General features: G+C 42.7%; 1 protein-coding gene across 1 annotated transcript in view; it reads right to left on the bottom strand.

Moving 5' to 3' along the window:
* Positions 1 to 16,113, bottom strand: part of SCP2 (sterol carrier protein 2) — a 342,267-nt gene extending 326,154 nt beyond the window's left edge. Inside the window, exon 1 of the mRNA XM_060206215.1 lies at positions 16,105 to 16,113. The gene's annotated coding sequence lies outside the window, so the exon portion shown is untranslated. The remainder of the gene's footprint in view (positions 1 to 16,104) is intronic.
* Positions 16,114 to 16,380: the final 267 nt, after the last annotated feature.

Raw genomic sequence — 16,380 nt, 5'->3', positions numbered from 1 at the left:
TATTTTTGTTTACCAGAGCACTGCTCAGCTCTGGCTAATGGTAGTGCGGGGGATTGAACCTGGGACTTCGGAGCCTCAGGCATGACAGTCTCTTTGCATAACCATTATGCTATCTACCCCTGACCTATAAATAAAATAATTTTTAAAGAGTTACATATAGAAAAGGAATATTTAGAGCTATGGGGGAAGAACTTTTTCTTTTTTTAATTTTATTTATCAATGAGAAAGATAGGAGGAGAGAAAGAACCAGATATCACTCTGGTACATGTGCTACTGGGGATTGAACTCAGGGCCTCATGCTTAAGAGCTCAATGTTTTATCCACTACACCACCTCCCAGACCACACGAGAAGAGCTTTTTCTTTTAAACTAAGATTAATGATTTACAGTAAATACAGTTGTTGATACATGTATAAAACCTCTCAGTAGGGAGTCGGGCAGTAGTGCAGCAGCTTAAGCTCACGGGGCGCAAAGCGCAAGGACCAGAGGAAGGATCCCGGTTCAAGCCCCGGGCTCCCCACCTGCAGGAGTCGCTTCACAAGTGAAGTAGGTCTGCAGGTGTCTATCTTTCTCTCCTCCTCTCTGTCTTCCCTTCCTCTCTCCATTTCTCTCTGTTCTATCCAACCACAATGACAACAATAATAATTACAACAATAAAGCAAGAAGGGCAACTAAAGGGAATAAATAAATAATTTTTTTAAAAAACTCTCTCAGTTTTCTTCAAAACACTCTCTTCCTCTTTCCTAGGTCCTCCTTCACCATCATGCATCAGGACCTGAAAGCCTCCATTCTCCCTGAAAAAAATTTTTAACAACAGAATAAAAGGCACTCATTTGAGTCTTACAAGAAATTTTTAAAAAATATGTCATGGAACATATACTCAATGGAGTACTACATAGCAGTTAAATAGACTATATTGCAGGGGTTCGGGCAGTAGCGCAGCAGGTTAAGCACAGGTGGTGCAAAGCACAAGGAACAATGTAAGGATCCCGGTTCGAGCCCCCAGCTCCCCACCTGCAGGGGGCTTGCTTCATAGGCAGTGAAGCAGGTCTCAGGTGTCTATCTTTCTCTCCCCCTCTCTGTCTTCCCCCTCCTCTCTCCATTTCTCTCTGTCGTATCCAACAACAAAGACATCAATAACAACAATAATAATAACCACAACAATTAAAAAAAACCAACAAGGGCAACAAAAGGGAATAAATAAATAAATATTTAAGAAAAGACTATATTGTGTCCTTTGAGACAAATTGGATGCAATTGCTAGTGATTGTGCTGAGTGAATTAAGTTAGGAAGTGAGGTATACGAATGGAATTATTTCGTTCATATGTAGAATACAGAAAATTGAAACAAATAAACTTGAGAAAGAAAGAAAAGTATATATGTTGTTAACTTCCATCTATCACTTTGGGAGAGCTATGGTAGTTAGTTACATTGGAGGGTGGTGGGAACACAGAACTTTGGTGGTAGGAGTGCTGTAGAATTATACCCCTACTGGGGAGTCAGGTGGGAGTGCAGCAGGCTGAGCGCGAAGCACAAGAATCCCGGTTCGAGCCCCTGGCTCCCCACCTGCAGGGGAGTCACTTCACAGGTGGTGAAGCAGGTCTGCAGGTGTCTGTCTTTCTCTCCCCCTCTGTCTTACCCTCCTCTTTACATTTCTCTCTGTCCTAACAACGTGACCTCAATAACAACAACAATAATAACCACAACAATAAAACAACAAAGGCAACAAAAGGAAATGAATAAATAAATATTTAAAAAAAGAATTATACCCCTATTCATCTTATAATTCACTATTAAGTCACTATATATTTAAAAGTAGTTCTTGTTTCCTGAATCCTGTTTGGGGTTACCTACTACCCAAGACTCCCTCCCAGATGTTGAAAAATATTTGCAGTCTCAGGGAGATCACGAAAGAGATCCTTCTGGATGCTAGGAGGAGGTGAGGAACATGAGTGAAAAGATGGAGGTCAGGAATAGGAGAACAGTCTTTCTGCAACACGTCTGTGCCCAAAGGTTCACTCCAGCCTTGGCCCTAGGGACGTCCGCCCAGGAGAATGTGCTCACATAACCACCTGAGTTGCCTGAGGTCAGGGCTCCTTGAGAGAACTTGAAACCTGACTGACTTCCATCTACTCCAGGAATAGCAACTGACCCTACCCTCCCTGCACCAGTGGCCTCGAGTCAGATTCCAGGAGAACCCGGTGGACTTCACATCTTGGCAGGAACAAGCTCTAACTTTGGTGCCACTCTGGGGTGGGGGTAACAGCAGCTACATTCCCAGTGGGTCCACTGTGCTAGGACATCTACAGAAAGGACAATCTAGAAATTGTGAAACCCATTTTATAGATGAGGAAATGGGCTCAGAGATGGTAGAACTTTCCTAGTGTCAAAGTGAGCTTGTGAGCAGAGCAGAGCAGAATTTGCTTTTGCCAGTGACCCTGCTTCTGTGACAAGAGTATTTTCAAGACCTCAGAAGGGTTGTGGGCAGAGGAAAGAAGTTGTGTCAGCTTTCAAAGTGGTCTTCCTCCAGCAGAGTGGAATCTGAGTACTTAGGAACACAAAATTTGAGAACCAGCAGAAATTCTGGAGAGCATTCCCATTCACTAGAATCTGTTTCTCATCTACAGAATGTCAGTCACTGGGGCTGAGTGGTAGCACACATTATTCACAAAGACCTAGGTTCAAGCCCCTGGTCCTCACCTGCAGGGGGAAGCTTCACCCATGGTGAAGCAATGCTACAGGTCTTTCTCTTTCTCTCTTCCTCTCTATGTCTCCCATCCCTCTCAATTTCTCTCTGTTCTATCAATAAAAATATAAAGTCACACCCATGTGGAAGATAAATAAGAATAAGCATAGATTTTGAATCTGGAGTGAAATCTTGGCTCTGGCATTTGCTAACTATAAGATCTTGGACAAATCACACCACCGCCTCTCTGAGCTGGATTCCTCATTTATTTGTTCCTCAGATGCTTATGTGCCAAGTAAGGTTCTAGTAGTAGCTTCAGTGAAGCTAGTTGATTAAAAAACAACAACAACTATATCTTGGTAGTGATTATGTTTAAATTCAGATCCCAAGTTTAAATTCTAGAATTATGTGACTAGAACTCAACGGGTGATAGAGCAGTGCTTTGTTCTATCTGTCTGTCTGTCTATCTATCTATCTATCTATCTATCTACCTCACTCTCATAAATTTATTTATTTCTTGCCACCAGGGCTACTGCTGGGGCTCAGTGCTTGCATGATTCCACTGCTCCCAGTGAAAATTTCTTCTTTCTCTGTTTTTTCCTCTTTCTTTCTTTTTCTCTTTATTTATTTCTAGGTAGAAAGTGAAAGACAGATTAGAGAAAGAGAGGAAAGACATTGTAGCACTACTTTACCACTCATGAAACTCCCCTCCCAACACGCACTGGCAAGTGTTTCTGTGGGGTGGCCCAGGTCTCAAACTTGTGTCTGCTGGCATGGTAATGTGTGTGCTGTATCAGTGAGCCACCTGCCAGTTTCACAATTTTTTTTTTTTTTTTAAGAAACTGGACTTGGGGAAGGCAGTAGAGTACCAGGTTAAGTGCACATAGTAAGAAGAACAAGGACCCATGCAAGGAATCTGGTCCAAGCCTCCTGCTCACCACCTGTAGGGGGGGTTGCTTCACAAGCAGTGAAGCTGGTCTGCAGGTGTCTATATATTTTCTCTTCCCCTCTCTGTCTTCCCCTCCCACTCTCAATTTCCCTTTGTTCTATCCAAAGGAAATAAATAAATAAATAAATAAATAAATAAATAACTGACCACAGGAACAGTGGATTTGAAGTGCAGGCACCAAGCCCCAGTGATAACCCTGGAGACAAAAAAGAAAAAGAAACTGGAATGGGGAGGTGGCTTAGGGGTAGAACAGTAGAGCACATGTGTGAAACCCTGAGTTCAATATACTGCTGGGGGCCAGCCTCAGCAGGTAATTAGGGTATTCTGACAGAGGAGGGGCGTTGGCGAAGAATGAGGAAGAATGAGGGACGAGTGAGCTGATGCTGAATCAAGCTCAAGCAGACATCTCTGTCTTACTTAAGCAGAACTTTATTTGTATAGTCTCATAAGGCTTAGATCATTCAAGCAAAAATCACCAAGGTATAGATTATTAAAACAAAAATCACCAAGGCTTTGATTATTAATATAAAAATCACCAAGTAAAAACAGCACAGGTAGGGAACACCTCCTGCTTTGTGAAACATTCACATTCCAGGGGCACTTTTCTCCCTAGAGATCACATCACAGTTTCTATGTCTTTTATTCCTGTACCTGTGTGCTAGGCAGTTGTTCTGTTGATTAAGATTAATATTCTACCTATATGTTTATGCTATTCTCTTGCCCCTATGTATCAGAAGCCAATGGTTCATAGAAAGTTCATGTTTGTTATTTTTTAATTATATATTTTAATATTTACTTATTCCCTTTTGTTGCCCTTGTTGTTTTATTGTTGTAGTTATTGTTGTTGTTATTGATGTTGTCGTTGTTGGATAGGACAGAGAGAAATGGAGAGAGAAGGGGAAGACAGAGAGAGGGAGAGAAAGACAGACACCTGCAGACCTGCTTCACTGCTTGTGAAGTGACTCCCCTGCAGGTGGGGAGCCGGGGACTCAAACTGGGATCCTTACGCTGGTTCCTGCGCTTAACCTGCTGTGCTAACGCCCAGGTACTGCTTTAAGTGCTTTGTAAATATTACCTCTTAACTCTGGCAACACTCTTTTGAGATAGATACAATTTTACAAAAATCGTTTTACCTGCTGTGAATAAACAGAGAGATGTGAAGAAATGGACTAATGATGCATTAAATATCATTGCACTCAGCAGAAGCTACATAATTTTTTTTGTTTGACAATCTTTATTGATTTAATAATGATTGACAAGACTGTAGGATAAGAGAAGTACAATTCCCATTACCAAAGTTCCATATCCCATCTCCACCCTTGAAAGCTTTCCTGTTCTTTATCCCTGTGGGAGTATGGACCTAGAATCATAATGGGGTGCAGAAGGTGGGAGGTCTGACTTCTGTAGTTGCTTCTCTGGTGGTCATGGGCTTTGGCAGCTTTTCTATGCTTCTAGCCTGTTTCTGGGATGCATTGGATCGACCTTCTCGTGGTGCATCCCGTGAGTACCCATTCATTGGGGAAACTGACGATCCTTCCTAGCCGACTGAATCCACATGGATCCCAGTCACTTTCAAAGCCAGCAACAAGCAGCTCCTGACAGCTTTCAACCTGACGCTGTTGACTGGCTACGGAAGAAGGACAAACACTAGAAGAAGAAGAAGCCTGTTTCTGTCTTTGCCTAGTGGGGCAGGGCTCTGGAGAGGTGGGGCTCCAGGACACACTGATGAAGTCGTCTGCCCAGGACCATCAGGTTGGCATCATGGTAGCATTTGCAACTTGGTGGCTGAAAAGCATTAAGATATAAAGCAAAACAAATAGTTTAATGATCAGGAATCTAAAGTTAAGAATAGAGCAGATGAGGTTTGGGATCTTCATTTTGGAAAAAGCGAGGAAGTCTACTTTAGGTATATTCCAAGGGACCCATAATTTTACTAATTTTTGCCTGAGCCCTGACAGCTAACATGCAGGTGGGCTAAAGGTATTGTCTGGGGAGATGGTGTCAGAGTTGGAAATAGGATGAGAAAGCTGGATCAGGGCAAAGAGTAGCTCCCAAATATGGGAAAAGTATATAAATACTGTTAACTGTATCTATACTGTAGACCCTCTTGATCTAATCTGGGGCCCATGTCTATAAATATTCAGCTCTGGAGCCTGTGTAATCTCTGCATCCCAGAAACTACAGGATGAGTCTGATGTGCAAGAGAGGTAAATTTACTCTCCCCAGTATTGATATCAGCACCAGCTTGTCTCTTTAAAATCCTCAGCATGTGCACATTTTGCTATACCAAGTGTGAGTCTAATGTGTAAGAATATATCTTTTTTTAATCATATTTGTTTATTAATGAGAAAGATAGAAGAAAGAGAAAGAACCAGACATCATTCTGGTACATGTTCTGCTGGGGATTGAACTTTGGACCTCATGCTTAAGAGTCCATTGCTTTATGCACTGTACCACCACAAGAATATATCTTTCGTTTGTTTGTTGTTTCAAACCAGAACATGCTCTGGCTTATAGTGGTGCTGGGAACTGAACCTGAAACCTCAGAGCCTGGGGCATGAAAGAAAGATACATTTTGTCCTCAAACAAGGCTACCTCATCATCAGCTATGAGAAAAGAAACAATGGTTACATTGTAGAAGGAAAAATCAATTGTGCTTCTGAGAGATAGTTTTGCAGTTGAACTTCTTCTTCTTCTAGCGTTTGCCCTTCTTCCGTAGCCAGTCAACAGCGTCAGGTTGAGCCTGATGTCTGCTTGTTGCTGGCTTTGAAAGTGACTGGGATCCATGTGGATTCAGTCGGCTAGGAAGGATCGTCAGTTTCCCCAATGAATGGGTACTCACGGGCAGTTGAACTGATAAGTGATTAAGAGGATTTTCAAAGATTATACTCTTTTTTTTTTTTTTTGGTCTCCAGGGTTGTCCCTGGGATTTGGTGCCTGTGACTCTACCATTCCCAGTAGCCTTTTGTTTTTATTTCTTTGCTGGCAGAGACAGAATGAAATGAGGGGGAGAAGAGAGAGAGAGAGAGAAAGAGAGTGGGAGCATTATGGAAATATCCTAGGAACAGCTCTTCTCTGAGCTCCCTGTGGGCCTGGACTTGGGCCAGTTGGTGCCCTACCTATGTCTTGAGTCTGGTAGCAATCAGGTACAGAGGTAAACTTACTCAGAATATTTCTTTTTTTCTTTTCTTTAGGGTTATTTCTTTCCTTTTCTTTTCCTCCAGGGTTATCGTTGGGACTCATCACAAATCCACTGCTCCTGGCGGCCATTTTTTCTGTTGTTGAATAGGACCTAGAGAAATTGAGAGAGGAGGGGAAGATGGGGAGAAAAAGACACTTGCAGACCTGCTTCACCAGTTGCGAAGCAATCCCCCTACAGGTGGGAAGCCGGGAGCTCGAACCAGGACCTTTGCTCTGGTCCTTGCACTTCATACTATATGCGTTTACCCTGGTGTGCTACCGCCCAGCCCCCGTCAGAATATTTCAGGTGGCTGCAGTGGGTGCAAAAGTCCAGCAGTGTAGTGGTGAGCAACAAGTAATCCTAAATGGAGTCTGTCCACAGCAGACAATTTCTGTAGTAGGATTTTGGCTGTACTTAGCTGGTTTATTTTATTCTCTTGATTTATTTACTGGATAGAGATAGCAGAAATCGAGAGGGAAGATAGGGAGAGACAGAGAGACACCTGCAAGACTGTTTCACCACTTTTCCCCTGCAGGTGGGGGGCTGGGGGCTTGAACCTGGGTCCTTGCGCATTGTAACACATGTACTCAACCAAGTGCACCACTTATTTTATATTTTTATCTAGAGGTTGGGTGTGGGGCATTTGGTATAGTGCACACAGTATTTAATGTTTTATCTATTATTATTACCTTAAAAATTTAAATATTTCCCTTTTGTTGCCCTTGTTTTTTATTGTTGTAATTATTATTGTTGTTGTTATTGATGTCCTTGTTGGATAGGACAAAGAGAAATGGAGAGAGGAGGGGAAGACAGAGAGGGGGAGAAAAAGATAGACACCTGCAGACCTGCTTCACCACCTATTAAGCGACTCCTCCGCAGGTGGGGAGCCAGGGGCTCAAACCGTATTATTATTATCTTAATGGAGTACTGCTCAGCTCTGATTTACAGTGTTGCTGGGGACTGAACCTGGGACCTGGACGTCTTAGGTATGAAAGTCTTTATTTATTTATTTTAAAACATTTTTTGCCACCAGGGTTATTGCTGGGGCTCAGTGTCTGCACCACAAATCCACTGCTCCTGGAGGCCATTTTTCCCATTTTGTTGCACTCATTGTTGTCATTATTGTTATTGCTGCCACTGATGTTGTTGTTGTTGGATAGGACAGAGAAATCCAGAGAGAGGGGAAGACAGAGAGGGGGAGAGAAAGAAAGACAGCTGCAGACCTGCTTTGCTGCCTATGAAGCAACCCATCTACAGGTGGGGAGCTGGGGGCTAGAACCAGGATCCTTATGCTAGCTCTTGTGCTTTGCACCATGTGTGCTTAACCTACTGCTCTACTGCCTGACCACTGGTATGACAGTCTTTTATGCTATGACCTTAGCTCCCTATCTCTGATTCTTGTCTAGCTAACTATGTAGTCTCTTTGTCGTTTCAGTAAGTCTCCTGATAGTCTTCCAATAATGCCTGTTTGCTTAGTTCAAAAGATTTGATTATTGGAAACTAAGAATTATTTTTTTAATTTCTTTATTGGGGAATTAATGTTTTACATTTGACAGTAAATACAATAGTCTGTACATGCATAACATTTCTTAGTTTTCCATAAAACAATACAACTCCCTTTAGGTGCTCTGCCATCCTTCTTGGACCTGTATTCTTACCCCCCTCCCCACCCCAGAGTCTTATACTTGGGTGCAATACGCCAACTCCAGTTCAGGTTCGACTTGTGTTTTCTCTTCTGATCTTGTTTCTCAACTTCTGCCTGAGAGTGAGATCATCCCATATTCATCCTTCTGGGAAACTAAGAATTCTGATTAAGTCAGAGTAACATAAACCTGTATACCATGTCAGACATAGTACCCAGCACATGGTAAGCACTCAAAAAACAGAAACTACACTATTGAGAGATTGAGAGAGAGGGGAAGAGAGAGAAGACTCAGAGGACTTGACCAAGATCACACAGCCAGGCAATAGTGCTGATATGGGGCTGATCATGGACATGCTGGTGATACACTGTACTTAGATATTACGTTACATAATAATACATTCTTTTTTATATTTCTGTGTTGGGGGATTAATGGTTTACAGTAGATACAGTTGTTGATACATGTGTAAAATTTCTCAGTTTTTTGCAAAACACTCTCACCCTCAGCCCACGTCTTCCTCCACTATCATGCACCAGGACTTGAAAGTCTCCCTCCCATGTCTCCCACCCCCAAGTCCTTTACTTTGGTGCAAATCAGGAAATCCAGTCCAAGTTTTACTTTGTGTTTCCCCTTTCTGTTCTTATTTCTCAATTTCTGTCCATGAGTGAGATCTTCCCATATTCATCTTGCTCTTTTTGGCTTATCTCATTTAACATGATTTCTTCCTTCAAGTGTTGTGGGTTCAAGAATCAGAGCCAGCTGATGGAGTCACCAAAGAGGAACTTTATTAACATTAACAGGCCACAGAGAGAATTTGTGCTCTCCAAGAATTCTGGGCCTGAACAAAGGAACAGTACAGTTTATATAGGGGGCTGCAGGCTGAGAGCAGAAAGTGTCATCATAGAATCATAGGCTGCAAGATTAAGGGGGTGGGACTTATACCCACTGTTCAGAGTCTGGTTGCTTTAGTTACCGTTATGGTTACTTTTATCTTTTCCTGTGTAGCTGTGTCTGGGAAAGTTTACCCTCAGGATTTAGAAGCTTGTCAGCATAAGATACACCACTGGGTATCTTTCTCAAGGTCTCCTGTTATCTAGGGCTTCTCTTTTTTACAGTTTGGTTAGTTAACTCTTTCTCCACCTGGACAGTCTCTTTTCCACTTCACAAGTTCCATCCAAGATGAGGTGAAGAAGGTAAATTCATCATCTTTAATAGCCAAGTAGTATTCCACTGTGTGTATACATAGCATAACTTTCATAGCCACTCACTCATCTGTTGGACACCTAGGTTACTTCCAGGTTTTGGCTTTCACAAAATTGATTCCTTAGGATACATTCCCAGCAGAGGAATTGCCAGGTCCATTTCTAGAGTTCTCCAGACTGCCCTCCACAGGGGTTGGACCAATTTACATTCCCCACTAGCAGTGCAGGAGGGGGGGTCTCTTACCCCTCCCCTAACCGCTTCCGCATTTGTTGTTACAATCCTTGTTGATGCTGATATTCTCACTGGAATGAAATGGTATCTAGTTATCTTTATTTGCATTTCTTTGACAATCAATGACTTGGAGCATTTTTTTTTTTCATATATGTCTGTTGGCCTTTTGGATATCTTCTTTGGTGAATATTCTATTCATATCCTCTCCCCACTTTTGGATGGGGTCACTTATTTTTTTGTTGCTGAGTTTGGTGAGCTCTTTATATATTTTGGTTATTAGCCTTTTGTCTGATGTATAGCATGTAAAGATCTCCCATTCTGTAAGGAGTCTCTTTATTTGGGTAATGGTTTCTTTTGCTGTGAAGTAGCATTTCAATTTTATTGTTGGTTTTGTCTGTCTTGCAGCTGGACTTGTGTCATTGAAAATGCCTATAAAGTTTAGATGGAAAAAAGTTCTGCCAGTATTTTCTTCTAAGTATTTGATAGTTTCTGGTCTAGCATGCAAGTCTTTGATCCATTTGGAGGTTACTTTTGTGTGTGGTAAAATGTAGTGATTCAGTTTCATTCTTCTGCATGTTTCAACCCATTTTTTCCAACACTGTTTGTTGAAGAGACTCTCCTTTCTCCATTTAATAGATTGGACCCCCTTGTCAAATATTAGATGTCCATAGGAGTGCGGCCATCACAATACATTCTTGTTGAACAATTTATTGTAGCTATAGTAATTCAAAAGCCTTAAAGCACTCCATGAAGTCCACAGGGTCAGAATACTCTTAGACAAAGAAGAGTCACTAGATGAAGTAGACAGCAGTGACTTAGAATCTTTTTTTTAAAAAAATAAACTTTTAGTACCTTATTATTTTTTTAAATTTGTTTATTTATTAATGAGAAAGATAGGAGGAGAAAGAACCAGACATCACTCTGGCACATGTGCTGCCGGGGATTGAACTCAGGACCTCATGCTTGAGAATCCAGTGCTTTATCCACTGCACCACCTCCTGGACCATGTGACTTAGAATCTTAAGTTTCAGTTCTACACCAAGGACTGGTCCTCTGGTGACGCCCACACATGTGTACTCCTGTGCATATGCTGTTGCATGGAATGAAGAATCCCATCAGTATTCACAGACCTGGAGTATTAACCACCTGGGGTGAGTCAGCAGCTGCCTGTAAGTAAAGCTCTTTGGGAGGGTACACCTTGTACTAGAAACTGCAGAAAGGAATACTCCTGAGGCTACTGGTGAGTGGGAGACTAACAGAGTGGGAGATATTTGTGGTTCAGGGTAGGAGAGGACAGGTGGAGTCATCCTAAATTAGGGCCTCCTCTGCTGGGCCTACTAATCAAACGGAGGTTTTGGTTCCTGCAGTGTTCACAAAATGGCTTAATTGGACCTAATGGAAGAACCTGTGTGATGAATATGGATAATGTCCCAGGAAAGTTACTGAACAAAGTGATGAACTGAGGACAGATCTAGTGGGGGAATTTTAGATTATGGTCCCCCAGGTGAACTCAGGGTGGGACAACTAGGATAGCAGCTTTTCCCCCAGGGACCTAGGACACCTCCTGCTCACCCTGCCCTTGCTTTCAGAATCTGTCTTTCCATTTGCATGGAGTTCTGGGATTAGATTCAACCTCAGATCGTATCGATAGAATCATAGTTCTTTAGCATTACATGCATTAATGAAAGACATAAATTTAACAACAATTTGACTGAGGTTCTTGGGGGAAAATTTTAGGCTTTCTCTAACTTTCATTTAAGAATAGGCATCTTAGCAGAATAACATCTGCCGAGCACATTGCAGCTTCCAAGATCCTTTATCTGCAGTCATCACTTGGGGGCGGAAAGGTATTCTGTCTCTAGGTTAAGTAATATGCAGAAGAGAAAAAGGAACCTTTTGGAACTGGAAGCTAGTTTTGCAGGACACATTCTCTCTTTTAATTTCTTTATTGGGGAATTAATGTTTTACATTCAACAGTAAATACAACAGTTTGTATATGCATAACATTCCCCAGTTTCCCATATAACAATACAACCCCCACTAGGTCCTCTGTCATCCTTCTTGGACCTGTATTCTCCCCACCCAACCACCCCTACCCCAGAGTCTTTTACTTTGGTGCGATACACCAATTCCATTTCAGGTTCTACTTTTTTTTTTTTTCTTCTGATCTTGTTTTTCAGCTTCTGCCTGAGAGTGAGATCATCCCATATTCATCCTTCTGTTTCTGACTTATTTCACTTAACATTCTTTTTTTTTAATATGCCAAGGTTCTGATATTGTCTTCTGGAGTTAAAGAAACTAGAGGGACAGGTGGTTAACCTGTCCCCCTTAGTTTCAGCACACACATTATACTGTGCAAGGACCTGGATTCAAGCCCCTGGTCCCCACCTCCAGGGGGGTAGCTTCATGAGTGGTGAAGCAGGGCAGCAGGTGTCTCTGTTTTTCCTCTCTGTATCCTCATCCCCTTCCATTTTTTGTCTCTATCCAATAATAAATAAATAAAAATGTTTTTTAAAAATAAGCTAGAAACACCTTTAGTTACTTGCTACAATGTACTGTTTCCAAATTCTTGACTGTTGTGCAAATTCGTGCAAATTCTACATTATCTGTTCCTGCACCATTTTTCTCACTGCATTTTGGCATATTGCAATGCGCAAAAATGAGGTAATCTTTGTTGCATCAGCATAAGGGCTGGTACATTTTGCAGTTGGTTTTTTTTTTTTTTTTTTGGCAGGTTTCATCATCCAGCACTATTTTCAGTTCACAAAAGACTTAAACTCATATCCAAGAATAGATCTAAAGTTATTAATGTAAAGACTCAACTTCAAGTCGCTATGGGTTTAGTCAGAGCACGTCCTGATTTTGCTATAATAGAAAGGTAAACAACCAAAAATGCAGAACGAAGGGGGTGGGGGGAAGGAAAAATAAACCTCTCTGGATTGGAGTACAGACGGCTACACAGAAGAGTGGTTATGGTCAGGACCAGGTGTGATTTGGGGAGGAAATGTGTGCTTGGACTTCAGCCAGGAACAGGCTATGAGGCATCCTGGGGGTCGGTCGATCTCTGCCCTTCTCTGGTCAACATTCTCCCACTCCATCTCAAACCCGGACAGTAATTACTTTCTTGGAGAATTTCAGAGTTTATCAGCCCCCGGGTGCGAGTAGGGATTGGGGGCGGGAGCGATTTCATAGCCTCTGGAGAAACAGCCAGAGATGGCTAAGGGGGGGAGGGGTAGGAAACAGCAGGAGGCTGCGAGGGGCTCAAGTCTCCATGGTAACGCACCGCAGCTGGGAGAGAAGGCGGAGTTTGAGCTCCTGGTTTTGAACGTGAAGGTTTCAAAAGAATGCTCCCTCCTTCCTGGAGAGAGGCCTCTTCCGAGTGAAGAGTTTTCTGCGTTAAAATAACCTCCCTTGCTCCCAGACAAAAGAGGGGACCAGAGTAGATGGCGAGCTGGCCTGACCTGTGTTCGAACCCAGCTGATCTGACTTCTGATGAGAGCTGGTCTCTTACCCAAGTTCTTTCTTGGTTCCCACCTATGTGATGAGATCATGGAAAGGAACAGGTTTCTGAGGGTCCTGGTTCAGTGAACTATTACCAAGTACAGGAGGTGGTGAATGTCGAGGGTTACCTTTAATTAGTTCAAAGAAGGCACTCTGGTGCAACATAGGAAAATTGGCTACACACTTTCTGTTTTCATAGTCTTGTTTGCATGATACTTGTTTTCCATCATATCCTGTTTTTACAGGGTGTATGCAGCCAAACAACACCAAGGACAAATGTCATCATTTTCAAAGAAGTGGACCTCTGATCATGGGGCAGGTGACTTGAAAATAAATTAGAAACATTAAACGTGATGAAAGAATATTAAAAACTCCCATTGTACATCAGCTGTAAGATTTTCTATATAGGGGACCAGGCAGAGACACACCTGGTAAAGTGCACATTGTACCAAGTGAAAGGATCCTGGTTCTAGCCCTTGCTCCCCACCTGCAGGGGGAAGCTTCGTGAGTGGTGAAGCAGGCTTGCAGGTGTGTACCTTTCTCCCTACCTCCCCATCCTTTCTCTTTTTTTAAAAAAATCATTTTTATTTATTATTGGATACAGATTAAGAAGGTAGGAGAAGATAAGAGAGGAAAGAGACACCTGAAGCCCTGATTCACTCTCAGGAAACTTTCCCCCTGGAGGTGGGGATTCCATCCTTTCTCAATTTTTTAAAAAATTATTTACTTATTGGATAGATACAGAGAGAAGCTTTCTCCCTGTAGGTGGGGACCAGGGGCTTGAACCTGGGTCCTTGTGCATTGTAGTATATGCACTTAACCAGGTGTGCCACTGCCTGTCCCATTACTTTCTCAATTTCTCTCTGACCCTATCCACTAAAATGGAGAAAAATGGATCAGTGGATTCAGAGTGCAGGTGCCCATCGATAACACTGGAGGAAAAAAAGAAAAAAAGATTTCCTATATAAACACTTGAGTGTCCTCTGCTTTTTTTTTTTTTTTTTGCTTCCAGGATTATTGCTGGGGCTCAGTGCCTGCACTATGAATCCACTGCTCCTGGAGTCTGTTTTTCCCTTTTGTTGCCTTTGTTGTTTATCATTGTTGTTATTATTACTGTTGTAATTGCTGTCATTGTTGAACAGGACAGAGAGAATTGAAAGAGAAGACAGACGGGGAGAGAAAGATAGACATCTGCAGACCTGCTTCACCGCTTGTGAATCGACCCCCCTGCAGGTGGAGAGCCAGGGGCTGGACCCAGGATCCTCAGGATCCTTACACGGGTCCTTGCACTTCACTCACTGCATGTGTGCTTAACCCGCTGAGTACCACCTGGACCCTTTTGCTTCTTTACAGTTGACTTCTGCCTTCTATCTGCTATAGCTCTCTGGTCAGTATATTTCCAGTAGCCTCCTCCCCCTTGTTCATACTTCGCATTTTGTGGATTCTTTCACAAAACTGGTGCCATTGGCTATACCTTCACCCCCAGGCAGGGTCATGCAGTTTGTGAGGGGTGGGCATTGTATATTTTATCTCTGGGTGACCTACTCTACAAATGGAGCATCCCAGAGTGGACATTCAGTATTTGTGGAAGGACTATATACTGAGACACATTTATTCTTTTGATTCACACGACAAGGGAATAAACAGATCACATTTGGGCCAGGAAGATAGTACAGTAGTTCTCTTGCCTGAGATTCTGAAATTATTCCCCAGAAGTCAGAGCTGTGGTAAATTAAAAGAAAAAAAATACAGTAGTACTCCAGGACAAGTAATGATAGGGCAGTAGTTACTATTCTTTGTTCTTTATTATATTTATTTGTTTTCCCTTTTGTTGCCATTGTTGTTTTTACTGATGTCGTCATTGTTGGACAGGACAGAGAGAAATGGAGAGTGGAGGGAAAGAGAGGGGGAGAGAAAGATAGATACCTGCAGACCTGCTTCACCACCTGTGAAGCGACTCCCCTGCAGGTGGGGAGCCCGGGGCTCGAACCGGGATTCTTACGCCGGTCCTTGCACCACATGCGCTTAACCACTGAGCTACCACCTGACTCCCACTAGTTGACTGTTCTTAGGCCTCAAGGAACAAAGGAATAGGTAGTTACTAGAATTTGGAGGCAAAAACGTTGTGGTGTTTCGTGGGACGTGAATTTCCAGGCCTGGTGGAGTCTTACAGCTCTTAGGAAAACACAGTCTCTCCTTAGTGTTACAGCCTTCCTAGTCATACCTGCTTTGTCCCTAGTAAGTTCCTAGGGGTAGGGCTGCATCTTCCATCCTAAAAGAACAGGACTTGTCATAGCGTTGGGCCCACTGTATGTCTTTAGTCAACGCTTCCTCAGAGGGCCGATCATTCTGGGTGACATTGAGTCTTTGAGGTATGGAGAAGGTGTGCAAGCAACCATTCACATCTTTTTTTTGTTGTTAAAGATTTATTTTTAAATATTTTATTTATTTGACAGATAGAAATCAAGAGGGAAGGGGAGAGAGACACTTACAGCACTGCTTGACCACTCTGGAAGCTTCCCTCTTGCAGGTGGGGAGCAGGGGCTTGAACCCAGGTCCTTGTCCATCACAGCCTTATGTACACTCAACCAAGTGTACCACCACTCAGCTCCCATTCTCACCTTTGTGAGAGTTTTAAGACAGTCTTCTAGGTTTCTAGAACAGAGAAGACTCCAGTCTGTGACTTGGGTGTCAGTTGTCACATGCTCTGACCCTGAACTAGCAGGACAGACGCCAGGAAGTCATGCCACAGACGCCAATGGAATGGCCTTCTCTGAAAAGAAATGTCTAGGACCTGATTCATTTGGCATAGAAGCCATCTCTTCCTTCAGGCTTGAGGGTTCAGGAACCAAATGTTCAATAGCCCCAAAGACAAGTATCATGGTGGCAAAATCAACGTCAATGTCATGAAGAACCTGTTAGCAAACCATCGCATAAGATACCCAGCCCCACCCAACACATCCATCCAAAAAGATCTGTGTACACA

The sequence above is a fragment of the Erinaceus europaeus genome, chromosome 13 (assembly GCF_950295315.1).
Source record: "Erinaceus europaeus chromosome 13, mEriEur2.1, whole genome shotgun sequence".
NCBI classification, from domain to species: domain Eukaryota; kingdom Metazoa; phylum Chordata; class Mammalia; order Eulipotyphla; family Erinaceidae; genus Erinaceus; species Erinaceus europaeus.
The sequence above is the reverse complement of the archived record's forward strand: the minus strand, read 5'-3'. Positions and strand labels throughout refer to the sequence as shown.